This window comes from Pinus tabuliformis, chromosome 8 (assembly GCF_031772625.1).
Source record: "Pinus tabuliformis cultivar Carrire ecotype Pingquan chromosome 8, CPIR1, whole genome shotgun sequence".
NCBI lineage: Eukaryota > Viridiplantae > Streptophyta > Pinopsida > Pinales > Pinaceae > Pinus > Pinus tabuliformis.
In genome coordinates, this window is record NC_142294.1 from 1134514174 (window position 1) to 1134534860 (window position 20687).

The following is a 20687-nucleotide window of genomic DNA, read 5'->3' on the forward strand; positions in this document are numbered from 1 at the left end:
GCCTTAAAATACATGAAGGCCTGCCTTTTTCTCTTTCTTTTGGCTTAATTGGTGTGCTCAGGGTAGTGAGACGAGTTTTTGCCTCTCTTTCCAGAGTCTCAGGGGACCCTTTTCTTTGTTTTGCCTCTGCTTCCTCTTTTTCTCCTCCTTCTATCTCTTTTTCTTTCTTTGTTTTCTATGTTTCTTCCTGTTTTGTCTCTTCATCCTTCCCCTCTTCTATTTTAGTTTCTTCCTTCTCATTTTCTTGTCCTACTGAGTCATCAGTTGCTTCATCTTCTCCCCCTTTCTTCCCTTCTTCCTCACTGTCAAAAGAACTGATATAGGTGACGACTTTTATGTCACCTTCTGCTATCATGTTTTTGAAGACTTCCCATGTTATAGGGAATGTGAATGTATGGAGGGCTTCTTCCACTAAAATTTTAATTAACCCACGGTGAGCCAGCTGATCTGGACTCCCTGCCTTAAATTTAATGTTGGAGTCTATGAATCCTTCTGTCATTGTGCTTATACCCGTTTTGAACACCAAATGTAGGGATGGAGACAAGAATTTTGAAGAAAACAAGAAAACAGGGGAAAACTGTATTTTTTCTAAGAAACAGGTAGCCTTTTTTTAACGCAATTTCTCCCTTCTTTAGGCTTAATTCTTCCCTAAAATTGCATCACTTCTTTTGCAAAAACATGAAACAGATAAATTTTTTTGTTTTCTTCTTTTTTAAGAAATAGGCTGAAATTTTGAATGCAATTACTCTTCTTTTTCAGGTTTAATCCTTCCTTAAAATGACATCATTCCTTCCACATATTGATAATCAAGGTGGGTATGCATGGAACCTACCTCCTGAAGCTAGAAGTTTTGCAAAAACCCATGTTTTCTTCTAAAAAAATAGCTCACTGCCCCTCCTGTAGAACTGGCTATAGGTGCTCTTGTAGAACCTGTTACTGCTCTTGGATTTTTTTCGTGTTTTTTCACAACAACAATTCGCAATTTTTCCTCTCTTCAAACTGTTTCCAACCTGAATTTGCTTCTCATTTTTTGAAAAGAAATCAATTTTTTGACATAACAGAGAACAAATAACACAGTTTTTTCTTTCAGAGAGTGGACAGTCTTGCAAATTCATTTTTTCACACAGGCTTAGTTTCTATGGTTGCATCTCTCTTTTCAGAAGAATGTGAGAAAGAAGAAGACAGACTTTGAATGCAGAGGAAAAAAAATAGAGAACTGTGTAGAACTTAGAGAAGATATGCAGGTAGACTTTTAAGCTTCATTCTCCTTTCTTCAATCCACTACTGTGTTTTTAATCCACCACCTTATTCAAATAAGTCATATGCAGAGAGGTTTCCCAAGCCTACCTTGTTTCAAGCTCGAAATTTGACAAAAATCTCGTATTTTTCTTCTGCAGAGCTGCTTTCTGCCCTTCCTGTAGAAATCTTCCTATAGACGGTGTTCCTGCTCCTGTAAAATTGTTACAACTTCCTGTAGGATGCTGATAAGTAGGAGGGTTTTTAAAAATGGCAGAGAATGACTGGTTCACTACTATGGAGGTGGTATAGAGCTTGTTGTAGCTGCGGGGATGATGATAAAATGGAAACAATGGTTGTGAGAGTATTTCAAAGATGAGTTCTTACGTTTGTTTATGGAGACTTCCATTGATGGAGGGTGAGCTGGCCAAGTGTACATTGGCCCCATGCAAACCGTTGGTCCCCACTATAGTGCTATTATGAAACTTCATGTTTTCTGCCTGTTAATCACTTGACATCAGTTGCGCTGGAGTTCAAAACATCTACCACTACTGGTTTTTTAAATTTCCCGTGAGTTGACTATACATGTGTGCTATGTGATCTTCGGATGAGTGCAATCGAACCAGTTGAGGGTGTCAAGTTAACTGGCTAACTTTCTGTCTTAATCCAACCATTTCATTCTTTCATGAAGCTTCGAATCATAAAGATGAAAATAGAGGAACTGGTTTAGACACTTACCTGTAATTCGAAATGTGCATGCTGCTTGGTTCTTTTGCTGCTGCATGCTCATATTCAATTGTTGCATGCCTGTATCCCTTCTGCTATATGCTTTTTTTGGTCTGATGTGTGGCTATTTTTCTTGTGTAGGTATCCTCTGGTTGGATCTAAGCTGCAGGAGTCTGTTTCAACCTTCAGATTTTCACCCTCATGCTGCTGATGCTAGATTTTTGTAGGACAACGACTTCTTTTATCCATAGCTCCCAAACAATAGACTGGATTGACCTAATTTTTTTTGAGCATCTTTCTATCATCATTATGGACCTCCCATAGAAATTTTGTGGCCAATGGATGTACGGATTTTGAGAAAAGCTGAAAATGGCTGAAGGTGACAGAGGTGAATTTCTTGGAAACCGTGCACTAGAATTGGCTGAAATTGCTTGAGCTGGTTACTATCACCCATATGCATCTCCCCATGAAACTGGTTTTTAAACGGATGCACAGATATGAAGAAAATTCAAAAATGGCTGAAGGTGATGGAGGTTAATTTCTTGGAAACTGTGCACTGGAATTCACTGAAACTACTTGGGCATGTTTCCATCATCCCTATACAACTCCCCATGAAACAGTTTTTTAATTGGCTGCATGGTTTTCAAGTTAGGGAAAAAACAAATTTCTGCTCTATGTATTTTTGTGTCACAGCATTCTGAAGTTTTTGCACAGTAAGAAAAAATGAGGTTGGGCTGTAATGCAAACTTGGAAATGATGGAAGAGAGGTTTGAAGATTGCAGGGGGAATTATAAACCCTTTATGAAGCTTCCCTGTTACTTAAACTACTTTTGAAGTCCATTTCTAGCTCTCTGTAATTTCTACATGATCCTCTTGTAGAAAACACAGTTTTCAGAAAAGAAGCACAGTGAGGTGGAAAGGACGTCAAGAATGATGGAGAAGGGTGAGGGAAGGTAGGATAGGTGCTGTTATTGGTTTCAGAGCTTTCTTGGCACCTGTTGCTGCTTTCTGAAATTCTCTTGCAAAGTTGCAATACAACTGGAAATTCATTTTTTCTTTTTCTTTGAAAACAATTAGGGTGCCTCAAGGAAGTTTTCACTCTAATTTCCTGCCCTAGGCACCTCCAAGGGAGGTTTTCACCCAGGGATCTTATTCTATTTTTCTTTTCTCTTCTTTCTAACCCATTGACTGCCTCATGGAGGTTTTCAATCAATGAGCCAATCTGAGGCACCTTCGAGGAGGTTTTCACCTTAGATTTTTATTTTTTTCTCTTATTTTTCATTTTTTCCTTTTTCTCTTATTTTTTCTACCCTACCCTACTTGAAAAACAAAATTATTTTCAAGTATAAGAATACTTCCAATGGAGCCATGTGCACATCGAGATGATAGAAGAAATGATGTGGAGGCTTGAAAAGCATGCTTTGACAGGCATCCAAATTTCAGAAACCAAATGATTGGACTTTGAAGGGATCAAGCATAGTTGAGGAAGAGAGTATTGCTGCAACTTAGTTACCATCTGGAACCATATCTCAATATAGCTGTGATATCCTTGGTCCTTTTGCTGATTTGGATCATTCTTCATGTCACCTTCTACCATGACCTTCACATCTTCCTCTTTTTGTTGATTTTTCTCGTGAATACATGGACGATTTGATGGTAGCCATGAGGGAGCTCTATTGATCTCTGATTTTGATGTCTTCTCTTCATCAATTGCAGCCCATGGTCCTTTGATCTCATATTTTGAATCTTCTTTTGCTGGATGTGGTACTTCAATGATTTCAATATAATCTCTTTTTTTCAATACTCTTCCTGAGCTATGGTGAATATTATTGATCTCAAGAGGAGTCGTTTGGGCATGTTGTGCCTTAGCATTATAATTGGGTTGAGCTACTCCAATGTTCGGGTTTTGAAATGGTGGTACGGGTAGTTGACCGGGCGTGTATATTTGAGACGGATGAGGATGGGGTTGTGGTTGGGCATGTGGTTTCCCACTATATATTTGTTGATCCTACCTATTATTTGGGTTCAGGTTTGGTTGAGCAGGCATTTGGGGCTGCCTTGGTGGATAAGGAGGTGATGGTTGCAGTTGAGCAGGTGGTGGAGGCAAAGGAGCAGGAGGAGAGTTGTATTGGGGCCTCCACCTACAATGAGGTGCATTGCACTGAGGCTGTGGCTGAGCATAGGGGTGAAATGGATGAGTAGCTGGTTGAGCATGATATTGAGGAGGATATGACCAAGGAGGGGGTGTGGACAAGGAAGGATGAGCAGGGGGACCCCAAGAAGGCATGGAAGTGACTTGGTTGGGGTTGTAGTATGCCTGAGGTGTCCCTTGCATCCCCAGCTGGTATGGTTTGGGTCCATGTGGCCTCCTTTGGTTCATGAAATAGAGTGGTTCAGTGTTTCCTTCAACCCCTTGGCACATAGCTTTAAATCTAGGTAAGGAAGGGTACTGGTTTGTAGGATGCTCTTTTTCACAGACAAAACACACTTCTATAGAGTGCAATGGACATTTGTTCCTAGGATACTTTCTAGTGCACCTGGGACAAAAGATGGCCAAAGCCCTCTTTGGTTTCTCTCAATATCTTTTGATATGCATGGCAAGCCTCTGCCTCATCTCAGTCTTGAAATCTTCTCACATATTTCCAATTTCACCTTCAATGGATGAGTTGGAAGAAAAGGTATTGCTCCCAACATTTCTGTTTTCAGCCATTGGCTCCAGAGGAATGTTTTCTTTTTCTTCTTCCCTATAGGTTCTTCAAATATGTCTTGCCTTCCACCTGAGGGTTCTTCTTGATCATAGCCATCGAAGAAGAGAAAAGTTTGGCTGTGTGAAGCAGTGGGGGTGTTGGGAAATTTTTTTTTTCTACATTATCTATACTCCTACGAGGCATGAAAGGAACTCTTTTTTGGGTGATTTTTGTTTCCTTTTTCTGCTTGTACCTACAAAAACAGAAATAGATTGAACTGCAGCTAACTAAAATCTATCTTACTGAAATGAGAATGTAGAATTGAAATGAAAGAAAGAAAGGACTAGCCTATTTTACTGAAATGAAATTGCAGAATTGAAATGAAAGCAAGAAAGGAATAATCTATTTGCTGAAATGAAATTGCAGAATTGAAATGAAAGCAGGAAATGCTAATCTACGCTTGCTGAAATGAAATTGCGGAATTGAAATGAAAGCAGTAAATGTCTAATCCACTTTTGCAGAATTGAAATTGTAGAATTGAAATTGCAAAATTGAAATGAAACAACTACTCTACTCTTGCTGAAATAAACTAGGTTAGCATAAGTTTGTAGTAGAAAATAGAAGAAAAACAGTAATCACAAAATACTCTGACGCTTCCCTGGTAATGACACCAAAAAGATGGTGAGCTCCAGTATTTGAATGATGATGCTGCAACTCCTGGGACTCCCTACTTTACTTTTATCAACTCGGTAGTTCGTAACAAACTTGGAAGCGACGGTGCTATATGCAAAAGTACTAGCTCTTACTACAGGCTGTCACTTGATCAGCTGGCACAAGTTCACTAGGAGCTTAAGCCAACTTCTATGAATTCTTAGAAGAATCTTTTAACTGTGATGGATGAAAGCTAACTCAAAAGAGGCTAGTCTATTAGCAAAAAGAAGATGAAAGCTGAAAGGAAATGCAAACCCTAGCAAACCCTAGTTTTACCGACTAACCCTACTTGTGCAAGAAAAGAGATGTAAGCTACCGAAATGGATGGCATTGACTATTGGAAAGGAAAAATGCATGTGTTTAAACTACTTCTAGAGGAAAATATGGAAAATTCATCTTTTTGTATTTTTGAGCAATTTTATGCAGAATTATTATGCATGTGTTTTAACTATTTTTTACTGTGCAGAGGTTTATTGGCAAAAGGAAATGGAGTGGGAATTTGCAAGAGGTTGGGAAGGTGTGAAAAGGACCTAAGGGGTCCCTAGCACCCTTCTGGAGATTTCCACCATGCTGAGATCTCAAAAAATCGCTCGCATGAACTTCTATAGGAGGTTGCAGGGGATCTACAGGAAATTCTACAAGAAGTTCTACATGAATAGGCCGAAAGTGGTTTTTAGAGGGTAGATGGTAGAAAAGTCATGTGAAAGTGGAAATGAAGGATGTATAGGGATGTTAAGGGATCTAGGACCTAGTAAATGAAGCTCAGGAGTGATGAAGATGGTTGGATTTATTCAAGGATGAAGAAAGCAATGTTGCACAAAAATGTAGAAATTAGGGCAAGTTGGGAAAGTGTGGAAAATGAGTGAAGGAGATCTTGGGCGAGGGACTAGAGCAAGTTGGAGGAAGGATAGGCTGGAGTGTCTTACAGGTGTTCTGCATAATAATTTCCAAAACTGATCCAAGCAAAGACTAAAAAACAAAGATTTATCTATTTTGACCTAATTCTGACCTAGAAACTAGAAACATGATGAACAGAAGTTTATAGATAGGAAATCATGCAAGAAAGCTATGGAAACTAAGAAAGAATAGATCTAAGCATGAAAGCACAACTGATATCAACTTTTCCAACTCAAAAACACTGTTTTTGTGGCAGCAAGTGTGCCTTGGTCTCAATTCATGGTCCCAAGGAGGGAGAAAGGAGATCAAGGATTGCTTGGTAACCTTTTTGTGGATCTTCTCTATCACCAAACTATCAAGTCAACCTGAAACAAGAACAACTATCTTAATCATCAAAAACAACCTAAGTAACAAAGGAAGATTTAACCTAAATAACACAAATTATTATATGAATGCAATAAGAACACATAAAAGTACACAAAGGAGGTACTGGACACTTGGGTTGGGCCCAACCCCAAGAGCTACAGCCTCCTAAGAAAGTTTAGAGCTGGTTCAAAGCTAGATTCATCTTCATTGATCAAAAGATAATAGTTACATCACAAAACTGTCTGCAAGAAGAAGATCAAAAATGTGCTGATTACAGGGCTGCACTAAAGTGCGAAAATAGACTATCAAATGGCTAAAATATAACAAAAATCTAACTAAAAAAACTAAGGCCCTAAGCGTTCTTATTTATACAAACGGGGACCTCCAACAATCCTCCTAAAATCAAGGAACTCGGCTCCCTGGAACTGAAGATAACAACAATCCTACTTAACTTGCTTGGCTGCCCCTTGGCTTTGTGCTCCGAGTTTTTGATGGAAAATTCAAGGTAAGGGCTCATAAATGAAGGGAACACCATCCTCCAAATCCTCTCCCTTGTTCTTCCACGGATTTGGCTGCCAAATGCTCATTAAACCTTTGATTTTGTCTCAAAATTGACCAAAAATCTGCATAAAGCACATATTAGACTTTTTCGCATAATGACTAACCCAATTCACTCTATTAGCATAAATATAATAAAAAACGTGCAATAAACTAATGAGAATGGTGGATCAAGTCGAACTACGAGGCTAAATGAGCCCATATAATTACCCATTTCTGGGGCTCATCAGCCTGCATGCATGGTCCCTTCCCAACTCCATTCACCGATGAGGTCTTGGATGATGTTGGCGGCCAAGAAGTGTATTTGTTCACTCATGGGTTCTATGGGTACCACTAGATCAATATCACGTAGGAGGATCGAAGTAAGACAACGTTCGTGACTGAATGGGGATGCTTCCAGTATACGGTGATGCCTTTTGGCCTGAAGAACGCGTCATCGATATTTTCATGCGTTGTCATTGAGACTTTCAAGGATTTGATTCATAAATTTTTGGAAGTATACTTTGATGATTGGAAAGTGTTCGGAGTAGTGAAATGCCATGTGGCAAGTCTACGCTTGATGCTAGATAGATGCAGGAGGTACCAGATTGTGCACAATCTAAAGAAATGTTTGTTTTGTGTCCCTTTTGAGATTTTGCTGGGCCATGTGGTATGCAGACAAGGCTTGATGGTAGACCCTGTGAAGATCGCTGTCATAATCAATTTGGAGGCACCAAGGAGTGTGAAATAGCTGCGCGCAATGTTGGGGCATACAGATACTCTAGGAAATTTATCAAGAGCTATGCCCAAATCACTACGCTGATGGAAAAACTATTAAAGGACGATGTTACGTTCTGTTGGAATGAAGAATGCGAGAAGAGCTTGGACGTGCTGAAAGAGAAAATGGTGATTGGAAGAAGGAATTTCATGTATATGTGGACATGTCATGTATTACGCTGGGAGTAGTACTGACACAGGCCGGTGAAGAGGACTTGGATCACCTTATAGCATTTGCAAGTAGGAAGTTGTCCAAGGCTGAGAAAAATTATTCCACAACAGAGTGCGAAGGACTAGCTATGGTGTACGTGCTCCAAAAGTTCAGTCATTATTTGTTGGGTGGACATTTTGAGATGTATACAGACTATTCTGCATTAAAATACCTAGTCAACAAGCCTGTGTTGGGGGGGAAGATATGAAGGTGGTTGTTGTTTTTCCAGGATTATGATTTTGAAGTTATTATCAAACCAGGACGCTTGAATGCTGGACTGGATCATTTGTCACACATTGAAATGGCAGAGGAACCTATGAATTTGGAGGAAGGACTACCCAACGTACAACTCTTTACAGTATGCATTGCGGAAAACCACTTTGAAGATATTATACATGATCCAGGTGGATATTGTTGGCCACCTGCCAAGTCCACCTGGACCCCCACCATTGTTTCTCTCAGCATTTTCAGTTTCCTTAATTATAGCACAACTTACTATTTTTAGCAGTTTTTCGGGTCCTGAACTTCCAGAGCCGTTTTGAGGCCCTAAACGATGTTCTTTGGGAAATCTGGGGCAACATGGGTCCATGGACCCATGTGGCCTCCCAAAGTGGCAGTGCTCAGACAGATCTTTCTAACAAGCTATTATACGCGTCAAACGAAGATCGTATGCCAAAGTTACGACGCTGGGAAGTTGGTGTACCAATTTATCCAAACGAGGCCCACAGTTTGGTGTTTCATCTTCTAGGGTTAGGCTTTGGAATGTTAAGGGTTTTGCATTGTTTCTCAACAATAAATAGGCCTTCGAGCCTCATTGTAAGATAGTTCAGAGGCATGTAGCCACCACATCTCTTCTCAGAGATAAGCTACCATCGACCTAGATGGTTTATTTCCATTTCTGGTTGTAAGCAGATTTCAGTATTTTCCATTAATGAAATGAAGTATTATTTCCGCTGCATCTTTGTGTATATGGTTATCTCTGTAATTTGTTGCGTTGCTGTTTAAATACGGATCAGTGGTATCAGAGCGGTCTGCTTTTTCTCTGTTTTTCCTTGCATGTCCCCAACAAGGTTGGGATATAAGGAGTTAGGGCTTGAACTGGTCGAACCTTTACAAGACCAGCCTCGCAAATCTCGACGGCCTCCCATGGCAGATGAGAAGAAAGACGAGGGGGCAGGAGATCCCATTAAAATATTGCTCGAAGAAGCCCTCGAGCAACAATAGAACACGATGATGGATAGCTTTGCCCCGCTCCTTCAGCGGCTACCCAGAAGCGATGCATCAGCTTCTAGCAGCTACTCTGGAAATGCCATGCCCTTTAAGGTACAAGTTAATTTTGAAATCCCCATATTCGAGGGTCAGATAAACGCAGATGCCGTAGATAAATGGTTAAATTTGCTAGAGGGTTATTTTTCTGTTCATGAATTCTCGAGTCGGGAAAAGATTGTTTTCACTCTTCTCAAAGCAGCCCCCCACGTCAAGGACTGGTGGGAAACCTATTGCGAGCAGAAAGATGAAAGTTCTGGCTCACTATTTTCAACCGCACCCACCTGGAATTCATTTCGGGATGCCATCAAGGAGCAGTACTACCCTGTCGGAAGCTATGAGGATGAATACATAAAGTGGACCACACTGCGACAGGGAAGAGACCAAGACGTGCCAGAGTTCACCAATCTTTTCCATACCCTTCACACAAAGTTGGGTATCAAGGATTCAGAGCAACATTTGATACTCAAATACCATGGTTGCGAATCCAAAGCAGGGGAAAGGTGCCCCTAAACCACAGAACAAAGGACAAAGCCAAGGCGGGACAACCCAAGACAACCCGCCGAAGCTGCAAGCAAAGAACAGTGCCGCGAAGCCGAAAAAGGACACGGGAAAATGGTGTGAGTTCCATAAGAGCTCCACTCACAACACAAGTGAGTGTCGGGCCAAGCAATCACTAGTGGCTGAGCTAAAGGTTTCGAAATCAGATGCATGTTCCGACTCTGAGTCAGAATCAAATAAGGGGAATGACAAAGGGAAGCAGATCATTGATGCAGATCCCAACGCCACTGTTTCTACTGCCAAGATCCAGAAAAATGAACCTGAAGATCCAGAGGAGGACGAGCGTCTCTTCCACTCCCAGATGTGGGTAAAGGGCTCCCCGATACACTTCATTGTTGATAGCGGGAGTCAAAAGAACCTCATTTCGGCAGAGGTCGTGAAGCGGTTGGGCTTACCGACCACAGCACATCCACAACCATACACCATTGGGTGGCTCCACCAAGGACGAGATCTTCGCGTGAGCCAGCAGTGTCACCTTCCATACAACATTAAGCCCTTCACGGATGAGGTATTGTGTGACATTGCTCCCCTTGAAGTTTGTGATGTATTATTAGGATAGCCATACTTGTGGAAGTGACACGCTGTGTATGAATCAAGGCCCCGTGCTATTATTACATTGGGAAATAAGTTGTACAGGATATCAGAGGTAGCACCACCTACCGCCATCTCTTTGATTACTGCAAAACAATGCAGTAAGATCTTTTCCAAAACCAGGAAATTTGCTTTCCTGATGATACGCCCTCAAGGAAAGAAGAAGACGGTGGTCGCGGCCTCCAAACGGGGTCCCTCTGCACGACAACTACAGATGGAAAAGGTTGTGGAGGAGTACGAGGACATCTTCACCTCCCCTACAGGGGTTCCTTTGCACTGTCAGGTCAAGCACTCCATTGATCTGACCGTAGGTGTGCCGCTACCCAATGGACCAATTTATTGGCACTCCGTTCTGGAGAACAATGAAATCAAGAGGCAGATTCAGGAGCTCCTGTAGAAAGGTCACATCCGTCCGAGTTCGTCACCTTGTGGGAGCCCGATCGTGTTGGTAGAGAAGAAGGATGGGATGTGGAGACTCTGTATTGACTATCCGGTGCTGAACAAGATCATTGTCCATAATAGGTACCCGATCCCGCGGATTGATGACCTCCTGGACCAACTAAAGGGGGCAAAATACTTCAGCAAGATCGATCTGAAGTCAGGATATCACCAGGTACCAATCGAAGCCTCTGATGTGTGGAAGACTGCCTTCAAATCCAAGGAGGGCCTTTTCGAATGGTTGGTTATGCCTTTCGGATTGACGAATGCTCCTGCAACCTTCATGAGGCTAATGGATTACATCTTGCGGCCATTCACCAACTCCTTTGTAGTAGTATACTTGGATGACATTCTGATCTTCAGCCAGAGTTGGGAAGAGCACCTCCACCACATCCGATAGGTTCTCCAAACACTGCGGCAACACAAGATATGTGCCAATTTGGAGAAATGCACTTTTGGCATGACCCAGGTTCAGTATCTGGGATACATCATTGATGAACAGGGGGTGCATGTCGATCCAGCCAAGATCCAAGTCATTCGGGATTGGCCATCTCCAACCACTCTAACAGAGCTCCGCAACTTTCTAGGTCTTGCCAACTTCTACCACAGGTTCATGTTGGTTTTCTCATATTACTTGGCCCTTGAGTCAAGTCACCAAGGGAGGGGCGAAAGCAAAATTCTTTTGGTCTGAATCTCAAAAGAAGGCATTCATGGAGTTGAAGGATCGCCTCTACACAACACCAGTGCTCGCGTTACCAGATTTACAACAACCATTTGAGGTTGAGACAGATGCCTCTGACTATGCTATTGGGGCAGTCCTTACTCAACATGGACATCCAGTGGCATATCATAGTGAAACACTTTCAGACACAGTTCGGAAGTACCCCACTTATGATAAAGAGATGTATTCCATTGTACAGGCCTGCCGACAATGGAAGCATTACATTTTGGGGAAGGAAATGATCATCCACACAGACCACCGACCCCTGCAGTTCATACAGACCTAAGGGAAATTGCAGAATGATCGCCATCAGAAGTGGTCTACATACCTGCAACAGTTCCACTTGAATATCAAGTATAAGAAGGGCAGCACCAATAATGTTGCAGATTGCCTCAGTCGACCACCGATCATGGCGTTAACCACCATGCTCAACTCTTATGGGCACGAGACTTCTGATTGGCCACTTCTCTACAAAAGCGACCCAGAATTCGGCCACACATACCAGACACTCTTGGAGGGTTGGCATGTTCCAGATTTTCACATCCACGATGCCCTGTTATGCCACCTGGGTCACCTTTGTGTTCCTTCAAGCGAGCGTGCCAAGATGATTTGGGAAGCACACTACAGTCGGGCTGCTGGGCATTTTGGGGTCGAGAAAACAGTGGCAGTACTGCAAAATTATTTCTATTGGCCGAATCTTCGACAGGATGTTGGGAAGTACATCAGCTCATGTACTGCCTGTGCCATTGCCAAACTGACCATCAAGAAGCACGACCTCTATACCCCGTTGCCTATCCCTAGTCGACCTTGGGAATCCATCTCCATGGATTACATGTCAGGCCTTACTTCCACTAAGCATGGAAATGACTGTGTTTTTGTGGTCGTCGACAGGTTCTCGAAGATGTTCATTATGGCGGCCTGCAAGAATAATATCACAGCAGAATCCACTGCTAAACTCTTCTTTGAACGAGTGTGGGTGCACTTTGGGATCCCACAATATATCATCTCAGATCGGGACAATCGGTTTCTCAACACATTTTGGTCTAGTCTCTGGTTAATGCTGGACACCAAACTCACGAAGCCCACAGCCTTCCATCCTCAAACTGATGGCTAGACAGAGGTTGTCAATAGGATGATTGTGCACATTCTGTGCATGTATAACTCAAAGCATCCATGCACATGGGACGAGAGCCTCCCCTATGTTCAGCACAGCTGCAACCGAGCTCTTCACAGCTCCACTGGCCATAGCCCTTTTCAGGTGGGTTTGGGATTCCAACCACTATGCCCCATTGATGTGGCCATGCCACTTCCAGCTACTCACATAAATTCAGCTCATGTCCAGTCCGAAACAGATAAGGCCACCAACTTCATTGAGCGCATCCAACATATTCGCCAGCAGGTCCATGACATTCTGGAGAAATCAAATGCCAAGTACAAGCAGCGACATGATCAACATCGGGTGCCACACAAGTTTCAGGTGGGCGACAAAGTCTGGTTGCATTTGCAAAAGGAATGCCTTAGTGGAGCCTATCGGAAATTGAGACCACTACGATATGGTTCGTACACCATTACTAAGGCTATGGGAGACAATGTAGTTGAGCTCAGCATTCCCCCATTCCTTGGCCTGCACCCAGTGTTCAATGTGGGCCACCTTCGGCCATACTTTCCACCATTGCTAGACACATCCGACATTGCAGAACAACTCACACCCACAGAATTAAATCCAGATTGCATGGAACAAGCTGCAACTGACCAGATCATGGACACACAGATCAAGAACACTCACCAACAGAATATCCAACTGTTTCGAATTGTCAAGGCAGGCCAACTCCTTCAGCAGGGCAAGTGGCTCACGAGGGAACAAATTCAGCAAAAGTTTCCTCATCTCATGGAGGAACTCAACGCAATGGGGACCATTGTTTCCTAAGGGGGGAGGAATGATCCAGGTGGATATTGGTGGCCAACTGCCAAGTCCACCTGGACCCCCACCATTGTTTCTCTCAGCATTTTCAGTTTCCTTAATTGTAGCACAACTTACTATTTTTAGCAGCTTTTCGGGTCCTGAACTTCCGGAGCCGTTTTGAGGCCCTAAATGATGTTCTTTGGGAAATCTGGGGAAACATGGCTCGATGGACCCATGGACCCATGTTGTCTCCCAAAGTGGCAGTGCTGGGATAGATCTTTCTAACGAGCTATTGTATGTGTCAAACAGAGATCGTATGCTAAAGTTACGACCCTGGGAAGTTGGTGTACCAATTTACCCAAACGGGGCCCACAGTTTGGCGTTTCATCTTCTAGGGTTAGGTTTTGGAATGTTAAGGGTTTTCCATTGTTTCTCAACAATAAATAGGCCTTCGAGCCACATTGTAAGACAATTCAGAGGCATGTAGCCACCACATCTCTTCTCAGAGATAAGCTACCATCGCCCTAGCTGGTTTATTTCCATTTCTGGTTGTAAGCAGATTTCAGTATTTTCCATTAATGAAATGAAGTATTATTTCCACTACATCTTTGTGTATATGGTTATCTCTGTAATTTGTTGCGTTCCTGTTTAAATCCGGATCAATACACTTCCTCACAATAGGTACAGCTCTGGAAGGATATACAAGCCAACAAAAGAAGGAATTGGTGGTGCGCATGACAGACTTTTCTATCATTGCACGACACTTGTACAAAATGGGATTAGATGAAATATTGCGATGCTATGTGCTAGAGTTTGAACAAAACAACATCCTCAATGAGGCCTCTCATGAGGGAGCTGCGAGATGTCAATATGCAGGTAGAGCAACAACGCAGAAGATTCTACGTGCTGGGTTGTGGTGGCCAAACTTTCATAAGGATTCAAAAGTGTATTGTAGGGCATGTGGTGCATGCCAAAGGATGCACAGAACTTCATGCAAGGATGAGTTGCCACTGAATCTGTAGATATCACCACAACCCTTCGAGAAGTGGGAAATTGACTTTGTAGGACCAATTCAGCTTCTAGGGAGAAGACGGGTGGGCGGTACATCATCACCACGACTGAGTATTTAACCAGATGGGTGGAGGCGTATCCTATGAAGGACTATACAAGGGTGAAAATAGAAAAATTTATCTTTAAGTACATACTGACATGGTTGGTTGTCCAAAAATTATAATGCACGACTGTGGTACAAACTTTCTTAATGAGACAATCAGTGCGATGACGTAAGAGTTTTAGGTTTACCATCAGAAGAGCACACCCTATCACCCATAGGTTGATGGCATGGTAGGAGTGTTTAATAAGATACTAGAAAACGTGCTAACGAAGGTTTCCAATGCTCAAAGGAACAATTTGGATGTTCACGTACTCGCGATGCTATGGGCTTATAGAACGACTTGCAGGAAGTTGATTGGACAAATGCCATTCAGACTGGTTTATGTCATGGAAGATGAAATGCCGGTGGAGTACATTGTACCTATTCTGTGCATAGCAGCATTCAGAGGAATGGCAGATCGCGAAGCCCTGGAGGAGAGGCTCGCGCAGCTAATAGAGCTAGAAGAAGATAGATTTACAGCTGGATTCCATCTACATGTTCAAAATGAGCGTGAAAAGACATGGCATGATCGACACATCAAAGTGCGCATCATCAAGGTAAATGATTTAGTTCTATTATATGATAGCAAGTTTGATAAATTTTCAAGGAAACTTAGGATGCATTGGATGGAGCCCTATTTCATCAAGGAGATTACCGATGGTGGAGCAGTTCAGTTGGTAAAATTGAATGGAGAACCATTCCCAGGACGGGTGAATGGCAGCCGATTGAAGCCATACATCGGTGATCCAGCTAGATGACTACATGATGGAAACACAATCTTAGCACTCCAAGCAGTTGGAAGGAGCTACGGGACTATAAACTACACTACCCAGGTCGGGGAGCTGCGTGATTAGGGAACTGCATGGAATGAAGAACTATCACAGTGCAAATAGAAACGCGTAGGGAGCTGCGCTATCCAAGAAGGGATCACACAGGGTAGTCGGAAAGTGGCCATTATGGTCACTGTTCATTACTTGACAGTGGGAAAATGACCAAATGGAGTGGGGGGGATGACGTTTAAGTCAGAATTTAAGGGTAGGATCTGTGAAAATCTATCACCAATCCAACATTTATCAATGAATTTTGGGGGGAATGGTCAGATTTGAATTTTAAAATGCCTATAATTTACAGGTGGGTTCCCAATGAAAAACACTTGGCATCTTGAGAATGGAGGTATTAATCTCTCAGGCGCGTATGAACCCTGAGATCTTTGAAGCTCTGATAGTGAGTTTAGTGTTTGAGAAATTTCCAATGAAGATGTAGGAGTTGTTGTCTAGCATTATGTCAGTGCCTGCAGAAACTGTGAGTGTAGGAGAATCAATGGCAGCTGAAGGAACTGCCCCGGAGGTAGTAATGGTAACTTAGGGAGCTGCCATGGAGGTTGAAAGTGTCGAAGTACCTACAGAAGTGCATAAATCATTGAGGACACCTAGGCCGAAGCCTATGCTGACCAAGGAGGGTCTAAAATCAAATAACGATAAGAAAAAAGTGCATTACTCAAAAAGCACCCACAGATGGGAAAGCCCACGACACAAGAGAAGGGAAAGGTGATTGACCTAGAGCCTGCAGCCAATGTTGAAGAATTCCATGTGGGTGCAGACAACATTGATATGGATGGGTAGAGGATAATGATGTGGAGGGGTCTGACCCCATATCTAAACTACCCAAGTACATTCCTCGTAACAGGGGCAAGACAAATGTTCCGAAGGATATTGATGAAAGTAAAGTCGCACTGCACACACCCTTACTACTAGACCAAATCGTCTTTGAAGGACCATGTCTAGGGTGCATCCCCCTTTTAAAATTGGAGGACTGGGATTTCGCTGATATGGAACGATTTCCCCACTTGGTCACATATCAACTCATGCACCACGTATTTTATAGAGACTCTTGTGTGACCATGGTGGGGACAAGAAAGTGCATAAAAGGGGTGGATAAGATGGGCCTGTTAAACATGTTGTGGGTACCACATTACAACCACACACCCATAACCATGGTAGTGATCAACCATCTGTTATGCTTGGTGAACTATCGGTGTCTATGGCTAGAAGAGTCAATACCCATCACTGACATGCTAATCCATAAGATCACTCGACTGCCATACTCCAGAGAAAATCTACCCACGGTGTTTGGCGGAAAGACAGGTGGGTACGATCTCGCTAAATAAATGAAGGACAAATTCAAACTCGCTAAGAAGTGATTCAACTATGCCATCACAAGTATAACTACAACGCAAATCTTGGCAGGAAAGATTATGTGGAAGTGTCACACAGATGAAGTTTCAGCACTAGTAGTATCTTTCACGGCCCAATGCATGGAGGCGTACAATTTAACTAGGAACGGTACCTCTAAGATGAGTTCATCGTGAACTATAGAGAGGTGAAGGATCAGAGCAAAACATTCCACTATGCATGGTTGCTGTTGTCCATAGTGCTAGTCACGTGGGAGTTACCAAAGGATAGCCAGTTTCCTTCGGTCGCATCTAACCTACTGGAAGCAGCGAAGTTCACTTCACTATGGGCTATGAAGGACCCTCAAAGGGTCAACGATACTAAGATGTTTTGGATCTTGATGGAGATGAGTATACATATGGCCATCAACCGCAAATCACGGTTGTCGCCAACCATTTTTGTGAAGCTACAAGAGTATGTGGAGTTCAGGACTGACTTCTACCATGTCTCAATATGCGCGTGAAAGGATCTTGAAAAGAAATAGCATGACTTGCCATACCTAGCCACGCAATTACAGCGGTCCTCGACTACTAGCCGAAAAATTGGCAGACTACCTCAGACTTGACAACTGGGTTTAGAAAATCCACAGCACAACGGAAAAAGGAAGAGGCCAAGCTGAAGATGGAATAGTTGGCCACAAAGAGAAAAGATGAGGATGAGGACAAGGCCAAGGAAAAGCACACCACCGCAAAGTAGACAGGAGGATAGGTGGAGGAAGAGGAACGCGACTCTAACAGGAGTCAGAAGTCGTCATCCCTGGAGACAGAGGAGGAGGATCAGCAATCAGAATAGGGAGGAGTGGACCTAGAGACTACTTCATTCCACATTATGTGCAATACAGATCCATAGAAGGTAGGGCCATGAAATAAGTCTAAGGCCAGGAAGACTTCTCTTGATCTGATCACCTTAACAGAAGGTGATTTGAATGATATCGGTGATACGGTAAGGGATGACACCACGGAACTACTGCAGTAGTTCGAGCTACAGCAGAAGTAGGCCTTAGGTGCCATTTAGATAGGTCTGCGTGAGCTGCAGATCTAGGCATCGCAGGTACAAACCAACGTGGGACGAAGTGGCGTGCCATCAACTAGTTTGGCACTCGGCACATCGAAACCAGTAGGGATGGTGCGCACACTAGATACTCGGGAAATAGTGTTGCCAGAGGGAGTGCTAACCATAGAGATCGAAGCTGACAGGCCCGCTATCAGCACCCTCAAAGGAGTTGGGCTCAATTTGGCTACGCTTCCTAGTGAGGTGATTCACATTTTGTTAGATGGCATGATCATAGAACTTCGTGCCCGTGAACAATGCACATTACAGGTAATCAGTGAGTAGAAAGTCAACAACGCTGAGATCTTTGTACAAAGAGATTCCACTATTGACCTCATCAAAGCAATCACATACAAAAATGAGCACTCGGGCAAGGTAGTGGTTGAGGCATGTAGGTATGTCCTAGAGCTAGACATTCCTGATGATGAGCCAGTAGATGTGTAGATTTGGAAGCTCGCTGCCAACATGTACAACACAAGAATAGAGTTGGTGAAGGTTCAGTTTGAATTGAACATCAAGATAGCAGAACTATAGTTGAAGGCCCAACCTTCAACTCCACCAAAAGTCAAAGAGTAGCATGAGAGATCTGTGAAAAACGTCTTGGCACCAGTGGAAAGTGCAGTAAAGGATTGCACTGTGCTCTTCAAGCATTCACTCGAACTAGTCACCACCCTGCAAGAGGACCCCAATGTACTGAGGCTGGAAATGGAGGCACAGGAGCTGCAAAATCAATATGACGAAGTTAAAGTGACAATGCACATTGTTGCCATCACACAAATGTTACTAAAGCTGTAGGAGCCAAAGGTGCTGAAAGAGCAGGTGGATGTAGCTCAACACAAAGAAGTAGTGTTGAAAGCTCACTTGAAGCCTTGGTTGGATGAGGCATATTTGATCATGACCACTATTGGAGGCAAGTTGGATAGTTTGCAGGTGACTCAGCAAAAGATATAGTTAGCTATTACAGGGCCAACAATGAAGCAGCTGGTCGAGGAGACGAAGCAGGTGGCAACACAGTGCACTACCGAAGTTGTAATAGTCCAAGTGGAGTCGAGAGGTCTTCGCGACAAGATCTCCACACTAGCAGAGTGACTCGAGGGTGAGTCACCATGGTTGTGTTGGGGGCCTATTGGGAACGAGTCCCCTGGGGTCAATTTTGAGGTTAAAAGCCCACGTTATGGGGGTAAAAGCCCAAGTTTTGGGGCTAAAAGCCCAAGTTTGTGTAAATTCTCCACATTTTGTGGTCACGAAATGTGAAGATGTCAAGAACCAACAAAGGGTTTCCACCCTTATTTTGTGTAAAAGCATGTTAGCTTTAGAGATCTACCCATGGTCCACGGACCATGGGATTGTATAAAAAGGAGGTCTTAGAGGAGTCTAAGATAGTTCAGTTCATAGTTGGAGTCATTGATGAGTCTGTGAAGAGCTAAGAGTGAGAGTCTTAGTGTAGGAAAGAGGCTCTGCAGCTGAGTGTGCAGAGGCCTAGGGTAGAACTCTGCAGTTGAGTGTGCGAACCCCTATAGCTGTGTGCGCAAGGCAGTTAGAGTTTGTACTAGAAATCTCAGTCATCAATAAAGAGAAGTATTATGAAATCATTGTGTATTTTACATCTATCAATTTCATGCGATTATGTTATGTTAAGATCTAGGTTTATGTTTTATTGCTAATTCGATGCACGAATCTATATGTTTTCCTCTGTTATATGGAAGCAAGTAGAGATAAATTTTTACGCAAAGATAATTTGAATTGCATGGTAGAGTTGGAAAAAACTTAAGATAATTCACGAAGCTATACAAAAAAGTAGTTACGGGGGCATGTAAGCGCCTGAATTTCTTGTTAGGGTTATGCGAAGGACGATCATAGACCTTTGCAGAGGTTCTGAAAGACTAATAAAGAAGTACATCGATAAGCCATAAAGGCTTATCGATATGTGTAAAGGCAGAGTTAAAGTGTAAAACTAACATCACAACCATCTCATGGTGCGGAAGCTTGGTTTCTGCACCCCACCATACTGCTTTGGGTGAGACTTCAGTTCGCACTCCGTGGGTTGATGCTGAAAGGGCTAGTAGTGTAGGGATTTGCTTTGCTGACTAATGCTGAACCTGGGTTAGTGCCCATCAAGCCAACACATGCTCTAGAATACCTCTGTGAAAATCAACTAAATCTTTTTCAATATCCTCATGAATAAGCTTCCTTTTGACCAACACTTCCTATTAGAGAAAATATCATATTGTGTTGTTTGTATCTTTTTCAATATCCTCATGAATAAGCTTATTTTTACCATCACTTCCTAATAGAGAAAAGATCATATTGTGTTGTTTGTGCTTAACCATAGACATATTAAAAAACTAGTATTAATACAAGGAAAAACTTTCATTTTTTAAAAATGAGCTTGTTTATATTAAAAGGTATTTTCAGTTTTAGAATTTAAATTATAATAATAAATAGTACAAATTGCATATTCCAATGAATTATTCATCGAAAAAGTACACAATCAGTTTACAATTAAATATTACACACTTGATTTACAATTATACCTTCACTCTAACCATATTTCTTAGCAAGGAGAGCTGGAGAATGCTGAAGATATGACCATAAAACCGTTATCTTCAAAAGGCTGATTAGCTA